The sequence below is a fragment of the Equus asinus genome, chromosome 1 (assembly GCF_041296235.1).
Source record: "Equus asinus isolate D_3611 breed Donkey chromosome 1, EquAss-T2T_v2, whole genome shotgun sequence".
NCBI classification, from domain to species: Eukaryota; Metazoa; Chordata; class Mammalia; order Perissodactyla; family Equidae; genus Equus; species Equus asinus.
Genome location: NC_091790.1, coordinates 200365900 through 200378316, shown reverse-complemented (window position 1 = coordinate 200378316; position 12417 = coordinate 200365900). Strand labels below are relative to the sequence as shown.

General features: G+C 42.1%; 1 protein-coding gene and 1 long non-coding RNA gene across 2 annotated transcripts in view; one reads left to right on the top strand and one right to left on the bottom strand.

Moving 5' to 3' along the window:
• Window positions 1–12417, bottom strand: part of CNTNAP2 (contactin associated protein 2) — a 1870188-nt gene that overhangs the window by 170422 nt on the left and 1687349 nt on the right. The gene's annotated exons all lie outside the window — the stretch shown is intronic.
• Window positions 958–5442, top strand: LOC106842109 (uncharacterized). The gene is made up of 5 exons (XR_011505041.1): window positions 958–1307; window positions 1758–1858; window positions 2706–3021; window positions 3642–3729; window positions 4301–5442. It is a non-coding gene; the product is annotated as an uncharacterized lncRNA (long non-coding RNA).

Sequence of the window (12417 nt, the reverse complement as noted above, 5' to 3'; positions counted from 1 at the left end):
CTCGTCTGTTCAGAATCCCCTCAGTTTCTCTCTGAGCAAAAGCCACGCCCTTACCATGACCCTCCACACCCTCCATAATCTGGGCCTCTTCCTTTCATTTCCTTCATTATTTCCTTCACTTCCTTTCCTTCTCTTTTTCCCATTGTTGTTCACTCCACTCCACCTTCAGTGGCCTCCTTGTGTTCTCTGAGCACCCACATCGGACTGATTTCTAGATGGCGATCAGGTATCAATATTTCTAAAAAGTTATGTCTGCCCGGGGGAGAAACACATCTCCAGGGTAGCGTGTGAAATGCACGGCCTTAGGCTGTCCTCCTAAATGCTTGCTCTCAACTGAGCTTCTGCTAAGCACTAAGCTGCAGTGAATTCAAGGTCACATTTTCTAACTATTGAACGTATTCTAAGTATTGAAGGCAAATACTCTATGGAGCTTTAACCATCTGCTAAGACAAGGGGAGGTTTGGAATGTTCTCATGAAAGTTCAGGTGCCTAACAAGGACAATCGGAAAAGACGACCACTGCATGTTGTAGAGGTGTGCCCAGGGAGCATCCACAGGTGAGAACAAAATGTCCTCAGATAACTAACGGTGTGCTACCGCTTGGGAAGGACATTTACAGTCACAGTCCTCATGGCTGGAGAGCAAGGATGCAGGCATTTTATTAGCACAGAAGATTTTAAGGGGGCTGCAGTAGATACAGACTTTCCTCAACCAAATCTCAACCACGCACCTGGAGAAGGAGTCACGTTAAAGCTTATAAGACAATTAGTGATGTACATTGGGCATCTGATGATTTAAAAACCTTTATAAAATACTTTCACAGAGTTTTTACTTCTTGGGTAATTTCCCATTGTGAAACCTATGACCTTAAACACAAATTGCCCTGAGCTGCCCATCCCTAAAAGAGGTTTCAAAAGAAACAGAACAGAGGCTGTAATTTGCTACCCCAGAGGCGGCAGCTTTGAGTAGCAGACAATAGCCTCGGTTGCTGCTGGCTTGGATCAACCCCTTCACAACCCAATCATCATCGACCTTATCGGCCAACTCGATCCTGTTCCCTGAACACGGAAGTCGAGAGTCTCATGTTACAGTTTCTGTCAGGTCGAGATTTGTGCAGGAAAAGGATACCTGGGTTCAGACTCTTGTGGCTCCAGCTGGAAAAAACCTTTGGTCTTCCCGGGGCTTCAGGGAAAACTCAAGTGATGCCCACACAAGAAGAACTTGAGGAACTGATCTCTCCTGTGCAGGATGGAGAGGAACCTTTGAGACATGACTGATAAGGATCCTAGTTTTAAAGGAGGTTTTCAGGTAGGATGTTTAGCTCCTTTGCTAAGCTCCTCCTCTTTCCATTAGATTCGGTTTCAAGTGGCGGCTGGCTTTAACAAGGGGACGATAATCCACTGATGGACTTTGAGGAGCTGTCAGAGGGCCCAAGCCCATCGGGATTGTTGAAATGCTTTCTCTTAATTTAGTTTTTCATTTTGTATGTGTGTGTTATTGCTCTGATCAGAAAAAGAAATCTTTGTCCCCAATGAGACATGTTCTGTCCCTGGCAGTAGCTTAGATTGTGTGGGAGACTGGAATTGGCCATCCCAAGATATGTGTCTTTGGCATGAGGATTATTTTGGGCTGGTTACTTTAAAAAACTGCAGAGAGGAAAGAAACTCTGAAAAGTAGAATTTACTTACCCTTTGTTAAGAGACATTTACATTGTAAAGGAAGTCTCCATCTGTAAAGGTGTCTCCCTCTCTGTACCAGGAAGAAGCCAGATGACCTTATCTCTAGAAACTCTCATCACTGTGGAAGGCAAGGACTCAAGTCTGCATAATAACCTGACTCTTGGTTACTGTACTTATCTGGTAATCTCCCATAACTGACTCTCTCCACCCCCAACATCCTCCTTTGTCTTTAGCTGACGGTGGTGTTTAAAATGAGAACTTCTGCCATTTTGGCAAGTTGCTCAGTTTGCCTGAGCCTCTCCCATGTATACATAATATAAAGTTTTGTTTAATTTTCTCCTGTTATTCTATCTCATGTGAATTTAATTCGTTTTCTGGCCAGAAGGACCCAGAGCAGGTAGAGGAAATATCTTCCTCCCCTACAATTGTTTGCACTCCAATGCTTTGTTTTGCACACTGGCTCTTGTTTTGCTGTGAAAAATGCTAAAAAGAATGATTGACATTTTGGCTTTATTTCTGGGATTTAAAAGAATTGTTCTAGAGAGAATTGTTCTCGTTGGATGACTTTTTTTTTGGTATTGTTGCAGGCTTTTTAAAGGTTCTTTATTCTGTTTTTGTTTTAACATATAGTTTCAGGATTATGCAATATATCAAAGGTCTTGCATTGCAATGTTTTCAAGTAATCATCCATACATAGATAAATAATCTTAAACAATTAGGGAATGATTCTAGGAAAACTGGCTTCTGGATCAAGAAATTTTGATAAACTTCAAAATAAAAACAGACCCAAATTACTTAAAAAAAAAATTTTTTTGGTCAGGGACACACATTTCCAGTGCTAGCTAGTACAAGTGAATGCTCTTTGAAGTGGATTTATGGTAAGTTTTTGGTGTAAGGGAAAAATTTTTCCTTTTATGCATATTTTATGATGCACATTAATTCAGTGGTACATGTACAAAATTTATAAGTGAATATATAAATGAAGGTATATAAATTGGGACTCATGCTCAACATATTTTTCTTTCAGGAACATGCAGTCAAGGAGTTAGGGACACACCATCTAGAAAGAGTCCCAGTTCCCTCGGGGCCCCTCTCTGTGTCCATCCTCTGGGCCTGGAGCCTGGTGCAAGCTGTTAGAATTTCCTGGAAGGTCATCGATGTGTCTCTCTGTGTATTGCCTGCCCTCACAGTTCCAGTGGCCGTCCTCTGTCCTCTGCCTGAAAGAGAAGCCCATTACCTCCTGGAGAGGGTCACAGCTCAGCGGTTAAGGGGACAGGTGTTCCAGCTAAATTGTCCAAGGCCAAATCTTTGCTCTGCCACTTAGACGAATAACTTCAGAGAAGGTATTTACTTTCACTATGCATCAGTTTTCATGTTCATAAAATGGGTCTAGGAAAACTACCTTCCTCATTGGATTCTTCAGCAAATGAGTTAATTAATACGTGTAGAATGCTCAGGAAAGTGCCCCGCACGCAGTGAAATGTCATCATTGCTAGACTGATCCCAGCCGCTGGGAGCCAATCCCCATTCTGGTCCTCAGCAGCTTCCTCTCCCGGTTGCTGCAGCATAGCTACAAACTCCAGGCCCACTGCCGCCCATTCCAGTGAGCCCTGAGTTTGCAGAGCCAGCCCCCCTCCAAGTTCATCCCCATCCTGCTGCTGTGAGCTCTTCCCTGCCTGGCCACAACAGGAATCAGAAAATTCTAATTAGTGGTTGATTTATTTCATTTGGGATTAAGACATGAGTTTTTGAACTGTACTTTCAAAATAAAGTTTGCCTTGCTAGGTTCTGATATTCGAAACAATTTTAGGGAATTTCATTTATGATTGCTCCTTGGGATTAGTAGTCAATTGATCCTGAAATTGGTCAGCTCTGGGGAAAATTAATCTTATATGTGTGTGCAAATGGGAGGTTCTCCTAGAAGCTCGTTAAAAATGCTGTTTGTGCTTTGGCTTTGGATCAGTGTTTGCAAAGCTGAGAGTGGCCTGGTAAAACGATCAAGACAAGACTGATCAGATTTGACAGGCCAAACGTGGATGCGGGTATTTTTGGTAAGCATTTCTAAACTCCCATTGCCATCGGATGCATGTGTAAGATCGTGTGCTCTGAATCCTGAGCAGCCCCTCTTCTCTCTCCGTGGTCTTTGTTGTGGTTCAATTACTTGGGAAATTCTAGCGATTTCTCAGAAAAGAGTTGCTCGGGACACCAAGAAAACAGAGAAACAAAAGTGGTCTTCAGGGCCTGGAACGATTCTATGAGAGTCTCAATTCCAGGATATGTTAAATCCTGATTTGGATCATTTAATGACTATTACAGCTTTGGAGTTATTCCATCACTGAGTACTTCAGATTAAAAAAAATAGCATCAAAGCAAGAGGCAGGAAAAGTCTTTGCGATATTTCATCGCCCAAAGACACAAACTGACACCAGATCAAGTGTGTTGAAGTGGGATGCTCATCTAGGTTGGAAAGCTAGTTATAGTTTAGGTTGTGAATTTAGCGGTGCAGGGAAGGAAACTCTGAAAGGTCAGCTAAGGCTTCTATGGAAATAACTTTCACCATTTTCATTCTGCTCTTAAATTGGTTTCTTGCTTTTTTTTTTTTTCCTCCTATTTTTTCCCTAGGAGTGGGAAGCCCACGTTAAAAACAAACATTTCCGGAACTAAGAAATTCAATTGAAGAGCCGGTTCTAGAAAATGCTCATTCATCAAATATTTAGTAACCACTCACTTTGAGCCAGGCACTGTGCTGGGGGTAGGGGATACGGGTATGAAAAGGTATCAGCTTCTATCTTTGAGGAATTCGCAATCAGACGCTGTGACAGATATCTCAGGGGGTGCAAACATAAGAAAGAGAAATGAAACCACGTCTATTTCAGGCACCCAGAAGAGGTGGTACCTGACTTCATCATTGTAGGAGGAGTCATCAGAGGCTCCCACCAATCAATTGGGTGCCTATTGAGTGAGTGCTCAGTGATTATTGAGTGATCATGTGCTCAGTGAGTCTATAAGACAGGGCTTCTGCTGTCCAGCACCCTATAAGATAATTGGAGAGACCAGACTGAAATACGAGAGACAAGATAAGATAACACAAGATGAGATAAGAGGTGATAAGATAGTTTGTTATTAAACGATAAGCACTTTTAGACATAGCACAGATCACTCAAGGCTGGAGTCATCTAAAAGGGCATCCTGAAAGAAGCTGCGCTGGAACAAAGCCTCTTGAGAGGAGGTTACTCTGGAGCAGGCGGAGGGAAATGGGGAGACTATTCCACATGGGATGGGTGGGAACAAGAACTAGAGCTGGGAATGGGCAATAATGGACTTGGAACAATGAGAGGGTCGACTGAGCTGAGATGGAGTATGTTTGTGATGAATAATAGGAAATAAGCTAGGGTCAACCCAACTGCATTGGAAGATACATCTTGGCTAAAGCAAGAGAGAAGGTTAGATGAGGAGCGCAGGCTAGATGAGAGAAAGCATTGAACAGCCAAGCTGAAGGACGGCACAGTAGACACACAAGCACAGCAGGAGGAGGTAGAAGACTCGAGTTTCGGTCTGGGCTCGGCCACCACCAACTCCAGGAAGCTTTTCAGGCCTCAAAGTCCTCATCAAGGCTGCATTATGATTTTTGTAGGCCCCTAGGCACATTTGTCTTGGGCCCTTTCCTCCCTAAAAAAAATTATGAAAAGTTGTATTTTACAACTGTGTTGTAACAAGGACAAATACATTACTTACATATTCAAATAAATTCTTTGATCTAAGAATTCATTTTTTTATATGATTTTTAAATAAATTAACATATTTTTGTGGGTCCCTAAGAGCATCGTGGGCCCTGCACCCACCCTAGCTAATGGCTAGCTTGGCCTGGTCCTCATCCGCCCCATGGGGAGGTGGAGTGCAGGTGGATTCTAACTCCTTTCCTCCTTTGGAAAGTGTGTGATTCACTTCCCAATCTCTCAGTCTGCATGGGATGGTTGGGCTGGTACTTTCAACAGCTTAATATTTGACCTGAAAACAATCATATGGGAAAAATATTCACAGAAAAAGGAAAGATAATGAATTTTGTTGTAATTTTCAAATACTAGGTGAAAATTCTCTTAACTAAAAAGCGTGTTCATCAAAAGAAAAAAAAGAAATTTCATTTTTTTAAAAGAACTAGATTGATTTTTTTGAAAGAAAGGTGTTCATTATAAAAAAACTCAGCACCAAAAGATGCAGATAACTTGGAATCTCCTATGCCACTTTCACAAGAAAAGAAATAAAGTCATATTTCACAAAAAAATAATAGGGTACAGAAACTGAAATGAGACTGAAGGAATTCCTGAACTTTGAGTAAACCATGGTTAAGAAAATATGTTTTCACTGCCTCCTCTCTCATTCTGATCCACACTTCAAAGTATCTGGTATTCATGCTTTCTAATTTGTGGTTTGCGGTAACGGCTATCTCCATGTTTCATTGAAGATAGATTTTTTTTTGTCTTTTATTTCATCTTTTTGATATCAGTGGCTTTGAGGGAGGGGAATAAAAATGTCTTTATTCCACTATTTTTTACTTTCACTTTTCAGCAATCATTTTTTTTTTTTTAAGATTTTTTTTTTTCCTTTTTCTCTCAAAGCCCCCTGGTACATAGTTGTGTGTCTTTAGTTGCGCGTCCTTCTAGTTGTGGCATGTGGGATGCCTCCTCCACATGGCCTGATGAGTGGTGCCATGTCTGCGCCCAGGACTCGAACTGGCGAAACCCTGGGCCGCTGCAGCAGAGCACGTGAACTTAACCACTCGGCCATGGGGCCAGCCCCTCAGCAATCATTTTAATGTGGTATTTAAGTTTGTTATTTTAAAGGATGTTATGACATACATAGTCTAAGAACTCAACTATTTCTTCAAAGCTTAAAACAGATAAAGGAAGTCCCCTACTCTACCTGCCCCCACTGCAACTCCCACTCCTCAGAAGCAATCTATTTTTTTCCTGACATTAACTCTCTGGGATTTCTAAGTAACAAGCTTGTATTGTTATTCTTGATTGTACATATTTTACAACACTTGCATTTGTATTCCAGCATAATCTTCTGTTTCTTCACTTGCCTTGTTTTCTGCGAACCTATCACTAATTAATCCTCTATTTCTCAGTTGGAAGTATAACTATCCTCTCTGTAAACGTAAATAAACTCTTTCACATTTTTCTTGGAAACGTCACCCTGGCCTCTCCATCTTCCTTTTTTCAATCTGAGTTAGTTGCTCTCTAGGCCTGCTGCATGGCTGTTGTCCCTTGAATCTTCTTTTACCATCATCCTGGAAACTTTCAGAATTTTCTGTTTATACCTAATCATCTGAAATTTCATAATGCTATGAATTCTTGTGGGTTTCCCCCTTCTTTCGCTTGTGTTGAGTCATGCCCTTCAGTTCATGGAAAGCTCATTTCAGTTCAATTGTGATGTCTTGATTCATTTATTTGATAATTTTCTTCATTCCTTTTTTCTGTGTTCTTGTTTTCTAGATCTTTTATCACTTATATTTGAAATTACTGGTTTCATCTTCTTTCTCATCTTTTCTCTCCTGTTTCCCATTTCTTTGTCTTTCTTTCTTTCTTTTTTTTTTGCAGAGAAATATCCGCCCTGAGCTAACATCTCCTCTTTTTTGCCAATCTTCTTCTTTTTTTTTTCTCCTCAAAGCCCCAGTGTATGATTGCATATCCTAGTTGTAGGTCCTTCTATTTCTTCTATGTGAGCTGCCGCCACAGCATGGCCACTGACAGACAGGTGGTGTGGTTCCCCACTGGGAAACGAACCCGGGCCGTGGAAGCAGTGAGGGCCGAACTTTAACCACTAGGCCATCAGGGCTGGCTCTCATCTCTTTGTCTTTTTGTTCTATTATTTCTGCACAGTTTACTAGATTTTTACCTTCTAAGTCTTTTATTTTTTAGTTTCTGCTATTAGATTTTAATTTTCAAAACTGTTAACGTCTAAACTCTGAATTGCATGGGGAGAGGGCTTGATTCCCTTACTTTTTCAGGGATGCAGTATCTTCTTCTCTCTCCCTGATCTACTTTCCAGAGATGGCTGCCACAATAGCTCTCACTTCCCTCCCTTAGAATCTGGGCAGCCTTAGGACTTGCTTGAACCAATTGGATGTGGCAGAAATGATGGTGCATAACCTCCGTGGTGAAGTTACAGAAGGCAGTGTGACTCCTACCTGGGGAGCTGGACCAATCACATTGGAACCATGATTAACCAGGAAAGCAGTTGCCTGCCCCGAGGCCACCTCGCTGGAAGAAGCCACACTAGCTCACATGGAGAGAGAACATGGAAGAGCCTTGAGTCGACCTGAGGGGATAGATAGCAGCCTGGCCAGCTCCCGGCTCCTCCAGGCCTGGCTGCCATCTGACTGCAATGCCCTCAGAGCCTCCAGGCCAGAGCTGTCCATGGAGCTCTCTGAGGTCCTGCTCCATAGAAACCATTCGAGATAATAAAATGTTTGCTGTTATTTTGAGCCACTAAGTTTTGGGAACAATTGTTATGTGATACTAGGAACTGGAACACAGAATATGAATGATAGTGGTTTGGTTTTTCAAAAAAGTTTGTTTTCTAAGTATTATCTTTGTTTGTCTGGTCTTTGTCACAATAAAGCCTTGAATCAAATGCCTGCTGATGCCTTGAGAGCGAGGCACTGCGTTGGCACCAAAAGCTTGTTAATGAGTGGGTTTCACAGTGGGGTGACAGGGCTGGTCCATCTGTATTGAGCAGCCTTCTCTCCAGGGATGTCCACTTTTCCCCACGAAGAATCCTGCACCCTTTCTCTCAAGGAATCTGCAGCCAGGACTCTGGAAATCTCAATGGGAAATTTCATTCAATTCCCTGATACCAGTGTGGCATCCCCACTGTCAGCCATGTGGCCTGTCCTGGAGCTCAGCCACTCCCGTCTTCTGCCTGATGTGGCATTGGGGCAGTTGCCCTGCTGCAGGGGGTGAGGAGAAGATTGGCTTCTCACATAAACTTAAGTTGATCCTCCGTTTCCAACTCCATCTTTCTGAGATGCCCGTGGCCTCCCATTTCTGAGCCTCCAGAGGGTCAGGGCCACAGGCCGGCTTGCTCGGGAGCCTCTCCCTCAACCAGCTTGGACTCCAGCTCTTCTCTGTCTACTTGTGATGGTCTGCCTCCATCTGCTGTCTGCCTTCCTAAATGTCGCTGTCTTCTTCTGCCCTCTGTTCAGGGTGACTTGTGTCCTGTTTTGTTTACTTTTAAATCCTTTTCCAGGGATTTTAGGGTGAAGCAAAAGCAAATAGGTATGATCAATCTGTCATGCTTAAATGGAACTGGAACCTCTAATATCTTATTAAATGAATAGCTTAGTACATAAAAATGCTCAAAGAGAATAAATTGAAAATTCATAAAAGGTGGAATTCAAGTAATAAAGAAATTGAAAACAGTCCAATTTTACTGTGGTTTGATATAATAGGGCAAAGTTAAAGTGTCCAAATCTTTTCTTTATTAGCAAATAGGAAAATGAGGACGCTCAGAGAGTTAGAGCGCATCTAGGCATTTTAGTTTTGCTTTCAAAAGTCACACATGCTTCTTGTTAAAAAAAAAAAGGAACAAAATGACAGAATCGTCCTACTATCATTGCCTTCCCCACTCCCACCACACGACCTCAGGAGGCAACCTGTGCTAGTCTGTCAAATCTTAAAAAAAAAAGACTGGAAGGATTACAGGTATCTTTTGCTCTGAATACAATCCAATTCCACTGTTGCAAAGAACGCTGTCAGTGTGTGTGGTGTATAATAATACACACATGCATGCCTGGGTTTTTAACATAAACATAATTGCACTTTACATATTCTGCTTTTGTAAGCGTAATGATATACCATGGGTATTTTCTCATGTGAATAAACATATCTGTCTCACTCTTCCTAATGGTTATGTACTGCAATTAAGTAGTAATTCTTCTACTGATGGATATTTAGTTTTTTCCCTACATTTCATGATCACTCAAAAAATTGTGTGATTTTCTGAGCATATTTTCCTATAATACTAGTATTTCTCTAGGACAGATTTCTTGAGTATAATTACTGGGTTAAGTAGAGTACACATAGGTTACGCTTTGATAATATCCAGCTGACCTCTAAAAGTTCATTTTCACACAGTCTCTTATGAACTTTGTTAGCGTCCCCATGCCCGTCCACCCCGGGACTTCGGCAAATGGGATTTTTGAACCCGGAAGGTGATTTCACCATCATAAATGTGACCCTGTGCAGGCTCTTGGCCGCCTTCCAGGGGGCCTTTCTCAGTGACACATCAATCTTGCCAGATCTGTCTTTTGAACTCTTTGTTCTCCAGTAATTAAAGAAGGGCAAATTAAATTATCAAGAACCATTGTTGGCTAATTGTTTTCAGAACAATGAAAAAAAGCAAACCCTGCTGATAGCGTTCAAAGAACCCGGCCTCCTCACATCTTACATGGACACTGGCACTGAGTTTGGGAAACTAGACCGGCTCCACATATGAAAAGCCATAAACAGTTTACACTTTCTAACGCTACCTCTCCACATGCAGCAATCCATCCTAAGTAAGTAATGTAAAATACTGAAATGCCGTTTACAAAAGACATTTACTGCAGTATTACTGACAATAAAAAATTGGAAACAATTTCAAGAGCAGAAATAGAAACTGCCATTTTCTTATTGTGAAATACTTAGGTTAAATAAATTTTGGTAAATCTACTGGATGGAATATAAAGTAGTCCTTTTAAATGATGAGTATGAAGACCAAGTGTTTTCAAGGAAAAAGGTTTATGCTATATATGCTAATATTATGTACACAATAATACGCAGTAATTATAATAGTAAAAAGTGGTTTAAGGAACTCAGAATACATTTTGCTACAGTACAATATTCTAACATGGATCAACAACTAAAGATTATTTACCCTGTAATGTAACTAAATTATAGCACTGATACAATTAGCCTGAATTCTGGATCTTAGTAGCAAGGGAAAGTGCCAGAAGGAGCAAGGAGAAGTTTCCTCTCTTGTTGCTGGGGCTGGGCTGGCCTTGGGCAAGATCACAAAACAGAGGGCAGCTTTCACTGCCTCCTCCTTCCTACTGTGCCCCTTCCAGCCTTTTACGAAAGCTCCTCAACTCTCTTCCTCCCAGAAGTCACCTTAACCACCTCCTCAAAGCTTCCCCCGCCTTCCTCACCCCTAAATTGCACTGGCTCCATAGGGACTCGACCTCAATGACTCAATCCACATTCAGGTGTCTTGCTCTCCTTCCAGACCCACTCCTGCTAATTCAAATGGTGCTTTAATTAGGAGACTATTAGGCCACAGGAAAGAAAGTGAACAAGCCAGACAGTTCAAAGGAAATCATTTTGGGCGGAGAGTGACTAGTCTCCAAGTGTATTCCTTAAACTATTCCTGCTATTCCCCAATTTCTTCCTTCTGAACTCACAGATTCTCTACAAGTTAAATTTAAAAAATGTCAATGATTCCCTCCACAGTAATGGTAGTGAGCAACCTTTGTAGTGTGTGTGTGTGTGTTTGTGCACGCACACAGGGGTCGGGGTGGGGTCAGTGATAGGAAAGGGAGAAACTGGGCAGCGCAGCTATTTACTTACATGGTTTGTTCTGATAAAAGGGGATGCCCACTGCTGTGGTCTGACTGTGTGTGTCCCCCCACAATTCACATGTTGGAATCCTGACGCCCAAAGTGATAGACAGTGTGAGAAGGTGGGGCCTTGGGGAGGTGGTTAGGTCATGAGGGTGGAGCTGTCAGGAAAGGGATTAGTGCCTTACAAAAGGGACCCCACAGAGCTCCCTAGCCCCTTCTGCCACGTGAAGATGCAATGAGAACTCTGTGGCCCAGAAGAGAACCCTCACCCAACAATGCTAGCACCCAATCTGGGACTTCCAGCCTCCAGAACTGTGAGAAACAAATTTCTGTTTTTTAACAGCCACCCCATCTGTGACATTTTGTTATAGCAGCCCAAAAGGACTAGGATACCTGCTCTGGATTCTATTATACTTGCGGCTATGATCTGGCTTGTGAATTCTTTTACTCTTGTCTACAGGATCAATACTTTATTTGCATCACAATTTTTACATTATCCTTTGGTCAGAGGGAACAAAGCTCAGGCTGTGATCAGAGCATTGCTGGGGAGGGGCAATGAAGGTGCCTGGGCTGCACCAGGACCAAGAGCTCACAGCTGTAGACTGAATTCCTCTTCGTAACAACTGGGCAACAACATGAGGGGCCAGTTGTAGCTGAGCAAATGTGTCTGCCCTCCCATCTCCTTATAAAAACCAATCTAGAGGTTTACTTTGGTCGTTTCCATGTTCTGTTTGGACTTTTGAATTTCAGTCATCAGAGGCGCATTCCTTGCAGGGCTCTCTTGGGACTAGAACCCAGATATCGCAATCCTTCAGCGGCCTTCAATCAGCAATACAAAGCGTGCATTTCATCAATAAGAAAATGCACAGGGCATGACCTGTATTTACCCTGCAAATCACCTTTTTTGTTATAAAACAATTCCCTCAGTGGTCTGTGATGCCAGAAGAATTTATTGGGTCAGACGCTGCATGTCCTTTGTCTCATTCCTCACCTTACATATTTGGAGAGAAAGGTCTTCTCTACTATTAACACAAAATCATGGATGTTATGAGAGTGGTGCATTAAAAAATACAAAGAAGTAGCTCGTTATCCAAGCCTTTAGTTAGAAAGGTCCATTTCAACTGTGGCTCTGTTTTCC